Source organism: Vulpes lagopus, chromosome 9 (assembly GCF_018345385.1).
Source record: "Vulpes lagopus strain Blue_001 chromosome 9, ASM1834538v1, whole genome shotgun sequence".
In the NCBI taxonomy this organism is placed as follows: domain Eukaryota; kingdom Metazoa; phylum Chordata; class Mammalia; order Carnivora; family Canidae; genus Vulpes; species Vulpes lagopus.
This window is the reverse complement of record NC_054832.1, coordinates 7,868,840-7,882,715: the sequence shown is the minus strand read 5'-3', so window position 1 is coordinate 7,882,715 and position 13,876 is coordinate 7,868,840.

The window sequence follows — 13,876 nt, the reverse complement described above, 5'->3', positions numbered from 1 at the left end:
AAAAAAAAATAGAAGAAGAAGAACTAGGGAAGAATGTCTTCCAGTCCAAGTGGAAACCATGTATGCATTCACTTATTCAATCAAAAAATGTTTATCTAATGACATTATGGATACAATGGTAAACAAGCCAGTGGGTCTTCTGGCTCAGCAAAGAATATAAATGTTTCTCCATTAATTACAAGGGTCAAGAAGAAAATCATTTGGGTTGCTGCACTAGGAAGTAAGAGTCATGCCATGCTAAAACTCAATAAGCATCTCAGGGCACATGGTGGGAACAGCACCAGTAACTCCAGGTTCTAGCAGAGTGACGTAGCTGATTAGCATCCTGGTCAGGACTCATGTGCTTGTATTCCTTCAAGGAGAAGCTCTAAAAAACTCCATGACAGAGTCTAGGGAGAAAAGCAGAGTCAGGGAGTTACGAAGGGAGGATAGTTAGAGGCCAGACACCTCTAACCAAAGAATAACAAAGCAAATTAAATCTCATAAACAGAAGAGGAAAAGAAGGTTGCCCAGAGGGCTGGTTGCCGTGTCTGCCATGGTTGATTAATAAGACAAGCTTTAAATTTTCTGTTAAGTAAGAGACCAGAACTGTGGTGTTTACAGTTTCCGTGTGACATTTTCTTTTCTGAGAAAAAAAAAAAACAACTTACAAAAGAGTTTAGAATTTTAAAATATGAAAAGCAATTTGTTTGAGATTCAGCTCACATTTAGAGAGTCTGATTAAACCTCTAGCTTTGACCATGACTACAAAATCCACCTTCTTATTGTGCCTTCTGCTAATTAGAGCTGGAGACTGAATTTTATTGCTTTAATCCTGTGGTTGTTCTAGAGACCTGGGTCACATTGCAAGGGGAGGTGATTTAAGGAAGCATGTCAGGTCCTTGCTGCTTCACTTAAAGGATAAATGACAACATTTTCTTTTATTTTTTATGAAAGGACTTTCTTCTATTTTCTCTAGCACCTGTTTCTCAGGAAGGCAGGGGGAATTTTTCAGTATAGACCTCTCCCTTGAGAGCATAGGAGTGGGGGTCAGCCTGCTTCTGCAGCCACTGGGAAGGCTGACTACATTTGATGAGGTTATCTGGGACCAAGTCTACTTGAAGTTGGAGAAGCAGGGAGCTCTTTGATTCTTTTTGCTGGAGTGAACAGATCATGTTCTGTCACTGCCCTAAGGAGCACTCCAACTTGTATAAGGGAGGCATTTACTAACATTGCAGCCCACAGGGGACATAGCGTGACAGGTGTGCTGAATCCATGCAGGTGAATAGTGATGGGCAGGCTGTACAGTGATGCTGCCTTCCCATCTGGGAGTGACAAGAGGGGATTTGCAGTTTCTACCAAGGAGGGACCTTCTTTAGGTTACAATTCATTCTTTTCCTTTCCCAAAATATAGGGCTTCCTGCAAGATGTCAATAGACCCTCCAATACCCAGAAGTCAGCAGCTGGGAACAGATGGAACAGATCGATGTGCAAGGATTGTAGTCTGAGGACCGTGACACATGCCAGAGGGGAGAGCACTTCCCCAGACAGGGCGGGGTGGTAGGAGGACTAATGGATGGAGGTGCTCTATGATCAAGCATTAGAGCCTCAGTAGGAAGCAGCCTGAGCAGATGGTAGCAGATGATAAAAAGATGTTTCATTTCAAGGGTTGTCTGGAAGTAAGCAGGGTAAACATCATGAATGAAAGAAGGAATGAACCAATTGCAGGGTGTGAGGAGAAAAGCAGGTTATTATAGATTACACTCAACATGAAGTCTACAGAAAAATGATTGGAGGTAGATTGAGACAGACAAGAAAATAAGTCTGGAATAGAAAGATGAAGGAGAAATTAAGGTGATCATAGTGATTTGCAACTCTGGAAGGTGAGCCCAAATAAGAGAATTAACTAGATTTTAGAAAGAACTTGCCCTCTCTCCCCTTCTGTATCTGGGATGATTAAATAGGAACTTTTATCTTAGTTTCACTCCTTTCATGTTACCTCTCACTACACCCTCAGTGAGCAATCTCAGTTTACAGACATAGTCAGAATGAAGTTGTCTGCATCTGTAAACCTAACCAGTATATATGGGAACAGGGAGCTAGGGACTTTTGAGAGGGAAGTTTGGAATATGAAATGAGTAGGTAAAAAAAAAGCTGATTACCAAATAGGAAATAGCACTGAGAGAAGTTTATAGATCTGCTGGGGTTTAGGTCAAGAATTAGTGATAGGTACATAGAAAATTGATCACATAAAATGAGAAAATCATTAACTTTTTTGTAAAACAGAAAGTTATGCAAGAAAAGAAACATAATTATAATTTACTGCCTGACTCAGCAGAGAACACTATTTACATGGTCATATTAATTTATCTTAAGATTTTATTTATTTATTTGAGAGTAAGGGGGGGTGAGTAAAAGGAGGAGTAGAGTGAGAGGGACAAGCTGACTCCATGCTGAGTGTGGAGCCTGATGTGGGGCTGATCTCATGACCCTGAGATCACCATCTGAGTCAAAATCAAGAGTCAGATGGCTCAACCAACTGAGCTACCCCGGGGCCCTTACATGGCCATACTAATTTAAACACTAAATATTGACTTACTGAAAATAATGGTATTACTATTATCTTGAGAATTTCAGGTGAAGAGAGGATTGTGCCCTTTAGAAAGAGTTAAGAAAATTAAATTCTCTACCATAAATGGAAGACAATAATATATGTAAATGTATAAAACATGATATAATGAGAGAAGCATGCTATTTATGTATATGAACTCAAATGCTAAAATGGTGAGCTAAAAGTGTAGAAGGTGGCTGTCTCTAGGGAATTGGGGTGTGGGAAGTCCTAGGTAAAGTGGGTGGGGCATCAGATCTGAAGACATGCAATTCTGTTTGCCTTCAACAGAACAACAAAACTATGTGCCTGTGTTACTTTGGAAATAATAAAAAAAATCAACCATAAAAGTACATTCTTCAGCAGGGAATTCACTGTTCTTAATAGGCTTTCCCTCCAGCTGGCCAAATCAGCTTTTAAAGCAGGGAGTATCACGAAATTAATTCTCCCATCACAAAAGTAAGTTAATCATGAAATTATTTTTATTTCCTGTGGAAACATGTGACATTTTTCTAATATATTCCCCACAAGCTTGAATGGAGTCCAGTATCAGAGAACATTTTATTCCTGGAAAACCCCTCTGTGACCAGTAATGCTCAATTTCCTATGAATTTCATAAATTATTGATACAGAATCTATCAAATCTATATTCTATAGCTCTGCTGAGACCCATCTCCCGATAGCAAAATTGGTTCATCCAATAGTCCCTGCACATCTTAAACTAGACATTCCACCAGTACTTAAAATTAAGATGCCCTAAATCACATTACATGCAATGCTTCCTAAATTTTCCATCTGTTCTTTTCCTGACCCCTGCCTGAGCCAGTCATCAGTTGTCATCCTTCTTGTCTTTCACCCAGGCCTGCCCATGCCACCAAGTCCATCCCTCCAATCCTCCTAGTCTGTGGTTTCCCTCCAGCCCGGCAGCCCTTCTCTAGTTAAGATATGCATTATCATATCCTTGTATCCCTGCTCGAGCCACCTGCAAATTCCTCTCTATTCAGGCCAATTCTTATTCAGTCTCTTCCCTGAAGCCAGAGCTGTGCTTCTACCACCTAAATGCATCAATAGCCTTCAGCAAAAGTGCAATTACTTATTGAAGTAGATGAGGTTCTCTAAATCCCTGGTATTCTTTCCTTGATTCCTTGGTCACATCCTCTGGTCACATGAAGTGGTGATCAGCAGCTGATCAGCAGCCAGCTCAGGGTAAAATCCTGCCAGGTTTGTAGGGCAGGTTCTATGCCCTAAAATGCTAATTACACATGAAACATTATTGCTGTGCTATCAGCTAACCAAATAATTTTGCATTGCTGATCAGCTTCCACCAAAATAACCTAGAAAAAAATCCAATTAAAACAGAAAGAAATAGAAAGGAGGAAAAAATAAGTATACAAATGTAAATCAACCAAATAAAACATTGACAAACAGAAAATCAGTGAAATCGAAAGCTAGGTCTTTGGAAAGATCGATAAATTTGATAAGCCTTCAGTCAGACTGATCAGGAAAATCTAGAGAAGATACACATTATCAATATCAAGATGGAAAGAGGGGATACTACATAGACACTAAGACATGAAAATTGTGGGAAGGAAATATTAGGAACAATACTCAAGAAATATAATACATTAGTCAACATGGATGATTTCCTTTTTTCTTAGAAAAGATTTTATTGGAATGCCTAGGTGGCTCAGTGGTTGAGCATCTGCCTTTGGCTCAGGGTGTGATCCTGGAGTTCCAGGATCAAGTCCCACATCGGGCTCCCTGCTTCTCCCTCTGCTTATGTCTCTGTCTCTCTGTCTCTCATGAATAAAAATTTTTAAAATATTTTATTTATCTATTTGAAAGAGAGAGAAAGCATGAGCCAGGTGGGGGAAGAGAAGGAGAAGCAGGTTCCCTGCCCAGCAGGTAGCCCAACACGGGGTTCTATCCCAGGACCCTGGGATCATCACCTGAGCCAAAGGCAGACTCTTAACTGACTGAGCCACCCAAGAACCCTTGAATAAACTCCTTTAAAGACAATTATTACCAAAACAATAGAAATCCCAAGAAGAAAACTATAGGCCATGACACATTATGAACATAGATGCAAAAATCATTTTTGAAAATCTAGCAAAATAATCCCAACAGTATATAAAAAGGATAATGCATCCATGCCCAAGTAGGGTTTACTCTGGGAATGAAAGGCTAGATCACCATTTGATACCTATCAATAAAACTCACCGTATCAACAGACTAAAGAAGAAAAAAACACTGATCATTCAAAAGATTAAAAAAAAAGCCTTCGACAAAATCCTACATTAGCCCTGATTTTTAAAAAATACCTCTCTGCTGTAGAATTTATGAAATGAAACAAAGAAAAAGAGAGACCAAAAAACCAAACTCTTACCTACAGAGAACACATTGGTGGTTGCTAGAGGAAAGGTAGGGGCAGGGGATGGGTGAAACAGATGAAGGGGATGGAGAGTACACTTACTATGATGAGCACTGAGTAATGCATAGAATTGCTGAATCATGATAGTGTACACCTAAAACTAGTATCCACTGTGTGTTAATTTCTCCTGGAATTTAAAAACTAAATAAGATAAATAAATTAAAATTAAAAAATATCTCTTGGCAAAGTAAGAATATAATGGGACTACTCAACCTGATAAAGGACATACATACATACAAAAAAAAAACCCAACAAAAACAGCAACAGAATTAAATAGTACTTAAAGGTGAAAGACTGGCTCCTTTCAATCCAAGAAAAGGGCTACTCATGATTCTTAATTAAAGTCACACTAGAGGTCTTAGCCAGTGCAATGAAGCAAAAAAGAAAGAAAAGGCATAGAGATTGGAAAGAAGGAAAGAACACTGTATCTTCATACACAACATAGTTTCTATTTAGAAGATCCCAAAGAATCTGCAAGATAACTTTATTGAACTAATAAGTAAAGTTAGCAAGGTTGCAGAATACCAGATATATATTTATTTTAAAAATAAATATATTTTTATATCCTAGCAATGAATAATTGAAATTTGAAACAAACTATGACCATTTACGATAGAACCAAAGCACATGAAATACTTCTGTATAACTCTTACAAAATATCTGAAAGATATTTATGTTGAAAACTAGAATATCTTAATTTAAAAAATCAAAAAAGACCTGGAATAAATGGAGAGATATACTATGTTCGTGACTTGAAAGAATCAATATTGTTAAGGTGTCAACTCTCTTTGAACTGATCTATAAATTTTATGCAATTCCAAACAAATCCCAGTAGAGGTTTTGGTGAGATCAATTACTAGTTAATTTATAACATTTATATGGAAAGGACAAGGAAAGAATATCCAAAACAATTTTGAAATAAAACAATGTTGGAGTACTCACACTAAATGTTTTTCCAATCTTACTAGAAAGCTGTGGTAGTTAAGACAGTAATACTGGAGAAAAATATAGACATATAAGCCAAAGAATCAAACTAAAAACACAGAGAAAGATTCACAAGTATGTGGTCAATTAATTTTCAGTAAGGGTCCAAAGACAATTCAGTGAAGAAAGGACAGCCTTAAAAATACTGTTGGAATAATTAGATATCCATATGCAAAACAATGAATCATAATCCACATCTTGTATCTTATTTTAAAAAACTAACTTAAAATGATAACAGACATAAATGTGAAACCTAAATAGAAATTCTGGAAGAAAGTGTGGGAGAAAATCTTTAAAACATAGGATTACAAAGATTTCTTACACACAACACAAAGAATATGATCTATTTTTTTAAAGAATATGATCTATTAACAAAAATTCCTAAATTTGGATTTCATAAAAATTCAGAATGTCTGTTTTTGAAACACATTGTTAAGAGAATGAAATGATAAGCCACAGATAGAAAATATTTCCAAATTACATATCTTATCAAGGACTTGTGTCCAAAATATAAAATGAACTCTCAAAACTCAATAATAATAGAAGACAAACTTAATTAAAAATAAGCAAAAAGTTTGAACATACACCTCACCCAAGAAAATACGCAGATGGTAAATAAGCACATGAAAAGATTTCCAACATTATAGAAATGCAGGTAAAATCACACTGAGATACTACTACATACCTATTAAAATGTCTAAAATAAGTCAAAACAGGTAATGACACGTACCACTGAGGATGTAGAGATACAGAGATTCTCATACACTAATGATGGGAATTGGCATCCCCACTTTGCAAACTATTTGGTAGTTTTTTTATAGAGTTAAAACATAGGTGAATCCACATCACACCCTAGGTATTTACCCAAGTGAAAGCAAAGTCTGTATTGTCACAAAGGGCACACGCAAAATTTTGTAGCAACAGTTCTCATAATTGCCTCAAACTGGAAACAATCAAAATGTCCTTCAGTTGAAGAATGGGTGAACAAAGTGTGGCATATTCATACAGTGAAATGTTAGTAAGCAGTAAAAAGGAACAAACAGCATGGATGAATCGTAAACCCATTATGCTCAGTGAAAGAAGCAAGACTCAAAAGACTACGCATGACTCAATTTCTAGGACTTCTGGAGAAGGCAAGATTATAGGCTGGAGAACAGATCAGTTGTGGTCAGTAGCTAGGGTTGGGGGAGGTGACTGCAGAGTAGTACAGGGGCATTTGGGGGGTGATGGAACTATTCAACATCCCAAATGTGCTGCTGTTTACAGGACAATGCACTCTGGTCAAGACCTGCAGAACTGTACAGTAAAAACAGTGCATTTTACTGCACGTAATTGGTGGCAATACACCAAATGAAAAAAAAAAACAATAAAAATAAGTATTCTTAAAAAAAAACAAAAGAAATAGAAAATCTGGATAGTCTTCTATCTAGCAAAGACAATGCATTGGCAATTTAAAACAAAACACAGAAGCAAACAAAACAAAACCCAGTCATAGATACAGAGAACAGATTGGCAGATGCCAGAGGGGAGGAGGGTTGAGGTGGGAGAAAGGGATGAAAAAGATCAAGTACAAAGCACCAGTTATAAAATAACTAAGTCACGGCGGGGGGTGGGGTGGGGATGGAATGTACAGCATGGGGACAATAGTAGTGTATTAACTCTGTAAGGTGACAGAGGGTAACTAGACTTGTGATCATTTCACAATGTATACAAAGGTCAAATCACTATGTTGTATACCTGGAACTGATATAATAGTGTATGTCAATTATACACACACAGATGTGCACACACACATAAATAATTTCCCACAAAGGAAACCGCAAACCCACATAGTTTTGCTGGAGAATTCTAACAATTTAAGGAAGAAATAGCAACTATCTTACACAAACTTTCAGAAAATGGATACAGAGTCTTTACAAGACCAGCATTAACCTGATAATAAAACTAGACCAAGATATCACAAGAAAAAGAGTATTGCTTTTGCAGGAACCAAAAACACAAAAATTCTTAACAACTATTATCAAATTGAATCCAGTAATACATAAAAAGGATAATAATCCATGATTAAGAGATGCACACCCCAAGATTGTGAGACTGGTTCAGAATCCAAATATTTATCATGCAACTTTGTGTGTGTGTGTGTGTGTGTTGTGTATTTTTTCCACACTCAGGCCTACAAACCAGGCTCATCAAAAACCCCCTCTAATATTTATGCTCCTAACGAATCCCCACAACTACCTTGCAATGCCCCTTCCTCATCTAGCATGGGGCACTGTTGTCACTAGCCCATTGACTCAATGTTCTAGTGATTCTACGAATGGCTCTGCCAACCATTTCCATTGTTTTCTGATTCTCATCCAAATTCTTGGTATCACTCTGTTTTTAACCACCCCTGTCTTTCCAAAAAACAGGGCTTCATGAAATCCTACTCCTGACATCATTCTCTGCCTTGGTTTGGCTCCCTCCAGGAGACAACTTTGAGACAAGGACTTAGGGCCAAGTAGTTTATCTTAGGGGGTGATCTCAGGAACCACTGGGAGACAAGTAGGAAAGTGAGACAGGGAGGGAAGGAATTAATAGAGGGTTTACTCCCCAGGTTGTCATTGCAGAGGATGTCAGGTAAAAGAGCATCGGAGTTACCCCACCCATACAGCGAGGGAGCCTGGGCATTAATACACCAACTCTCTTCAGTCATTAGTTGAGAGATCCTGAAAAAGAGGTCATTTTCCTATAAATTCTGGCCTGCCATGCCGGGAACAACATGGGCTGTGGCAGCTAAGGAAGTCTCTCATCTTTGAAACATTGGTCCTGCCAGCTGGAGTCTGGTCGGCGAGCACCAAAGAGGTAAGGGCAAGAGGCCATATATGGCAGGACACCAACAGCGTCCAACACTGACCCAGTCAGATTCTCTCAAAGAGATTCCGTCACAAGATCTTAACACTGTGTAGTTTATTAGCAAAGCCTAGAGACTACACTTTCAGGAATCACTTCTATGGTTTATTAGCAAAGCCTATGACAATGGTTCCGTAATTATTAATAAAAATACACAGAAAACTATTCAACTGGGTCAAGCACAGTATTTCTGTCTGAGCTCTCCTCCTGGGAGAACAGAGATGCCCTTCACTACCAAGTCCCATCGGCCGTGCAAGAACAGGGTAGGATAACACCAGGACCAACCGGCTCACTGGCTCTGTGACATAATCAACACCGTTTTTGCGTTACTTCTAATTTACAAGTTGACAATTTTGCTCTGTGTGCAGTAAAAATTATAGGTATTGTCCAAGTTTCTAACTCATACTGTTTCCCTTTGCTTTTTATTTTATTTTATTTTATTTTTCTCTGCCTTGTACCTACAGAGAAAAAAAAAAAAAAAAACATTTTGCCAGAGGTAAGGTTAAGGTTTGAGGCTCATGTGGTCAGAAAATTTGAACTCTTCTTGTAAAAAGTTCAAGCAAACCTTGTCCTTCTCTGCCTCTGACTCAAGGACTGGGTTTCAAATATTTAATAGCTTTTCACTGAAATCCAGCAAAGCAGGGTCAAGGGCCAAACATCTCCGTTCTTTGTTCTCGTTCCTTGCTCAACAAAAGAATGAACTCAAGACTCTCCCACCCGTCGACAGAGGCATTGTGTGTCACAGTGGCAACAGCCACGAATGTGTCACAGACACACTTGGGCAATATTTTTAACCAGAGATGAGCCAGGTGTCTCAGATCAAAAATATTTCACAACAGGTGATCACAGTAGCTTCGAGATAAGCAGAAAAAGATGAGAAAAACTTCAATAGACCGGCTGACAATGCAGCAGTGGAGGGTAAGAGGTGCTTCCTGGAAACAAGGAATCCCTTGGAGGGACCCTAAGGGCAAGTGTCAAAGCCCCAGAGTCCTTGATAGACTATGGATGTGAACTGGGTTTTTATTTTGCAGGAATTTTCTGCCTTTAGTGCCCATGGTTCTTGGTCACACCACTTCAAAGAATGGAGAGGTAGACCAGATGAAGAGTGGCGGGCAGCAGAGCTAAGTTTATTGAGCAGTAGTATAAAGCTCCTGGAGAGCGAAGGGGTCCCAAGAGGATTGCCCCCAGAGGTTCTAAGTTTAGGGGTTTTGATGAGCTCTTTTGTGGAATTATCTGAGCTAATCGGGGTGCTTCTGAGCCATGCCAATCCGAGCTTTGGTCACGTATCTGTCTACCTATTAGGTCAATGTCAACTTGCTAATGGTCTTTTTTGCCGACATCTGGGGGCTTATGTCTCAACTGCCCCTTGCTCATATTTGACAATTGCTTTGTGGTTAATTGCCTTATTTTAAGACATTTTGCAGAAGTCATTTCTACAAAGACCATAAGGCAGAAGGTTACTGTGGTCCTATCTAAGATGCAAAACAGGATGTCAATGCTGTTTAATTTTAGTTGTCCTGACTCCGTATTTTCTTGTTGGGGACCCTGACCCTGACTACCTAACTGTCCAACCAACTCCTAAGTTGAGCACCAAGAGAGGCAGCAGCATCAAGAGAGGCAGGACCATGTGTAATGCCAGAGCATGTGGACCAGGGTGAAAATTCCAGACTTAGAGCCTCAGATCTCATTCTTTTTTTAAAAAAGATTGATTGATGGATGGATTTTTATTTATTTGAGGGAGAGAGAGAGACCACACAAACAGGAAGGGGGCAGAGGGAGAAAGAGAATCCCAAGCAGTCTCCCCACTAAGTGCAGAGCCCCATGCAGGGCTTGATCCCACGATCCCAAGATCATGACCTGAGCTGAAATCAAGAGTTGGCAGTTTAACCGACTGAGCCGTCCAAGTGCCTCCCTCAGACTCACTCTGGAAAAGCTGGTAACCTGAAGATGGAACATGAGTATGATCTAGAGACCACATACCTGGCTGGGACACCTGGGGAAGATGGTAGCCATAGCCCCTGAACACATACCTCATGTTTTCTGCAAGTTTTCCCATGTCTGGCATCATTTACAACTAACCTTACTTATTATATGTCAGGGGTGTTCTCAGGAATCCCGTGCCCTCTCACTGCCTCCTGTCCTGGATGCCCAATCTTCTGTGTAAGGACCCCAGGATGCAGCGTTTCCGGCCCAGAGGGTCCTCACTAGCCTTGCTGTGCTTTCCTCTCTTACAGCTATGTTCCTGGCTGTCAATAAGATATTTCCTGACCTCCTGGATTCTTAAAAAAAAAAAAAAAGTGCCTTACTAGGATTAACACATCTAATTGTCACTAGACTGTGATCAGGTGTCATTATTATTCTCATTTTAGAAATGAGAAAATTTAAATGCAATTAAGGCTACGTATCTTCCCCAAAGCCACTCAGTCAGTGAGCGGGCAAGCAAGTAGCTGAGTGCACAGGCCCTTTGTGGTAAGTTGTACCCATGCTTCCTGCGCGAGGGCAAGAGGAAAGGAGCAAGGGTAGAAAAGGATGGAGGCTGTGATGTGCTACGGGCACCTCTGGCAGGGGGCACAGCGTCTTGAGTGGAGGGTTTCAATTCAGAGAAAAGAGAGGAAGAAAGGGTGCGTGGGAAGATGGGAAGAGCGGATAAGAGAGGGAGTGCAGTGTTCTGCTGTAGGGGAGAAAAAGGATGAAGGGCTGAGCAGCAGGTGGTGGTAGAGCTATGGGGAGGGGTATGCAGAGAAAGAGGGAGAAAGGAAAGGATGTGATGGCAAAGAGGGGATCCCACCCATTTCTGAGCAGAGCCCCACTGTCATCCTCGGGTGGTAGCCGGTCATATGGGTTCTTCTCAGAGGACTTGAAAACCAGATGCTGCCTGGCCTTGCCACTGCCTCTCCCCTTGCTGTTCTGGTGGCTCAGCTGTGATGGCAGTGACTGCCCAACCTCATGGGCTTCCCCCACACCACACTCCTTCTGGGCTGGAAGACTGACATCATTTCAGGGTGTTCAAGGGACCCCTTGAACATGAGGTAAGCAGGAAGGGACGGACAGACCTACCAATGAGAGTGACCACTGGTTGTGTGATCTGGGTACCAGGCTCAAGGAGGAGAATGTCCAGGTCCCACCATTTTTGCTTAATCAGCACAGCAAAACTAGCAGTGACATAATCAAATGGGGAAACTGAGGTACAGGTGTTTTTTTTTTTTAAGATTTTATGTATTTATTCATGAGAGACACAGAGAGAGGCAGAGATGTAGGCAGAGGGAGAAGCAGGCTCCCTGCAGAGAGCCTGATGCAGGACTCGATCCCAGGATCCCAGGATCATGACCTGAGCCAAAGGCAGATGCTCAACCACTGAGCCACCCAGGTGCCCCCAGATACCAGGGTTTAGAAGCTCCTCTCTTGTCATGCAGCTTACAGTGGCAGGGTGCATTGAGCTGCTGTGCTCCAGGCTCATGCCCTGCAAGGCCATGTTGCACCGCCTGGGGGCTCCTCTGCAGGCCCTGCACCCCACAAGCCTTGCAGGGAGCAATGCATCCTCCACTCATCTGTTCGCATTCATCCGGTATTTTCTCATTTCCATCCTGGGCAGGGTCTATGCTAGGCCTGGAGATTCACAGGTGAAAGAGATACAGCTTCTTCACTCCCCTGCCCTCCCCACTCCTCTCCTCTCCTCTTCACTCCTCTAATGGGCAACTCTGATGTTTGGGGCATGGGAAAAAAAAATCACCAGGATGATTGGAGATTGGAGAGCTTAGAGGCTGGCAAGAACCGTGGCTACAGATCATTCTAGAAAGTTACTTTCCTAGTGACTGAACAGAGAAGCAAAACTGATTGGGGGAAATGTAAGTTTGGCTTACGTTGCTGACAGACCACAAGACAGCATTTAGAGTTTTCAAGTGATACCACACGATATCAACATTGGGATTTCCCCCAAATTTTCTCTGCATCCCTCTCACTTTGAAAACACAACCGATAAACCATTGGCTCGGCTCTTATTTGGTGCCTGGGATTAGAATTTCACTGTGAGTATGAAACCCAAAGGAGTTCCATTTGACACCATCCCCATCAATTTGAGGTTTATTTGCCTGAAGGCCTCTGACAGATATAGCTATCTTGACTGGGTTCTGAGATTTTTATGAGGGAGTTTTGGCGAGAAATGCTATTTTAAGCACCATTTAGGCTCTGCTCAGACTGTTTTTATGGGGAAAGTTATGATTCTTCGTAATTGCCGGAGTTAACTTTTAACGCCTCCTCCTCAGATGTCAGCGTGGGCCTCTCTGCCTTTCTGCACAGTCCTATCACGGCTGCCACTGCCTGGCATCACATCCCCGCCACCACCACCACCCCTGTCTCCAGGCTGACATTATTTATAAGCTAATGACAGAGCAATAAATATTGTAGTGAATAGTTGTGGGGTGACATTTGCTGAGCCGAAGTTATAGGCAACTGGAGAGTGTTTCTATGTGAAATTGCTTTCGCCCTTCTTCCCATTACAATGACCTACGACGTACATAAAAATGCTTCTGTCACCCCCTCCCCAAATGCACTGCCAGTTCTTAATAAGATCAATAGAGCTCTCAATGGAAACCACTTCATGTGCACTCTGTTCTATAAGAGTCCCTTTGGCAAGCTTTTGTGCCAAAATCAGGAAAGACTAGTACCTGTCCTAAACGGGTACATTTCTGACTTTTTGCATAGGACATTTACTGATGTTTACTCTACGTGAGATTCTCTACTGGGTGATGTTGGGATACAGGGGCATAGCACCTTTCTTAGAAGAGCTCACAGTTGCAGGAGGAGGAGGGAAAACCTATGCAAGCAATTCAATACACATACAAAGCAACCAAGATCTCAAAATGTGCACGGTGAGCGGCATAGATTAAGATAAATTATTTCTAAACTCTTTAGAAATATAGAAAAAAATAGAAATAGAATTCAGGAAATAATTCCTGAAGGCGACTACATTACTTTTGGCCTTG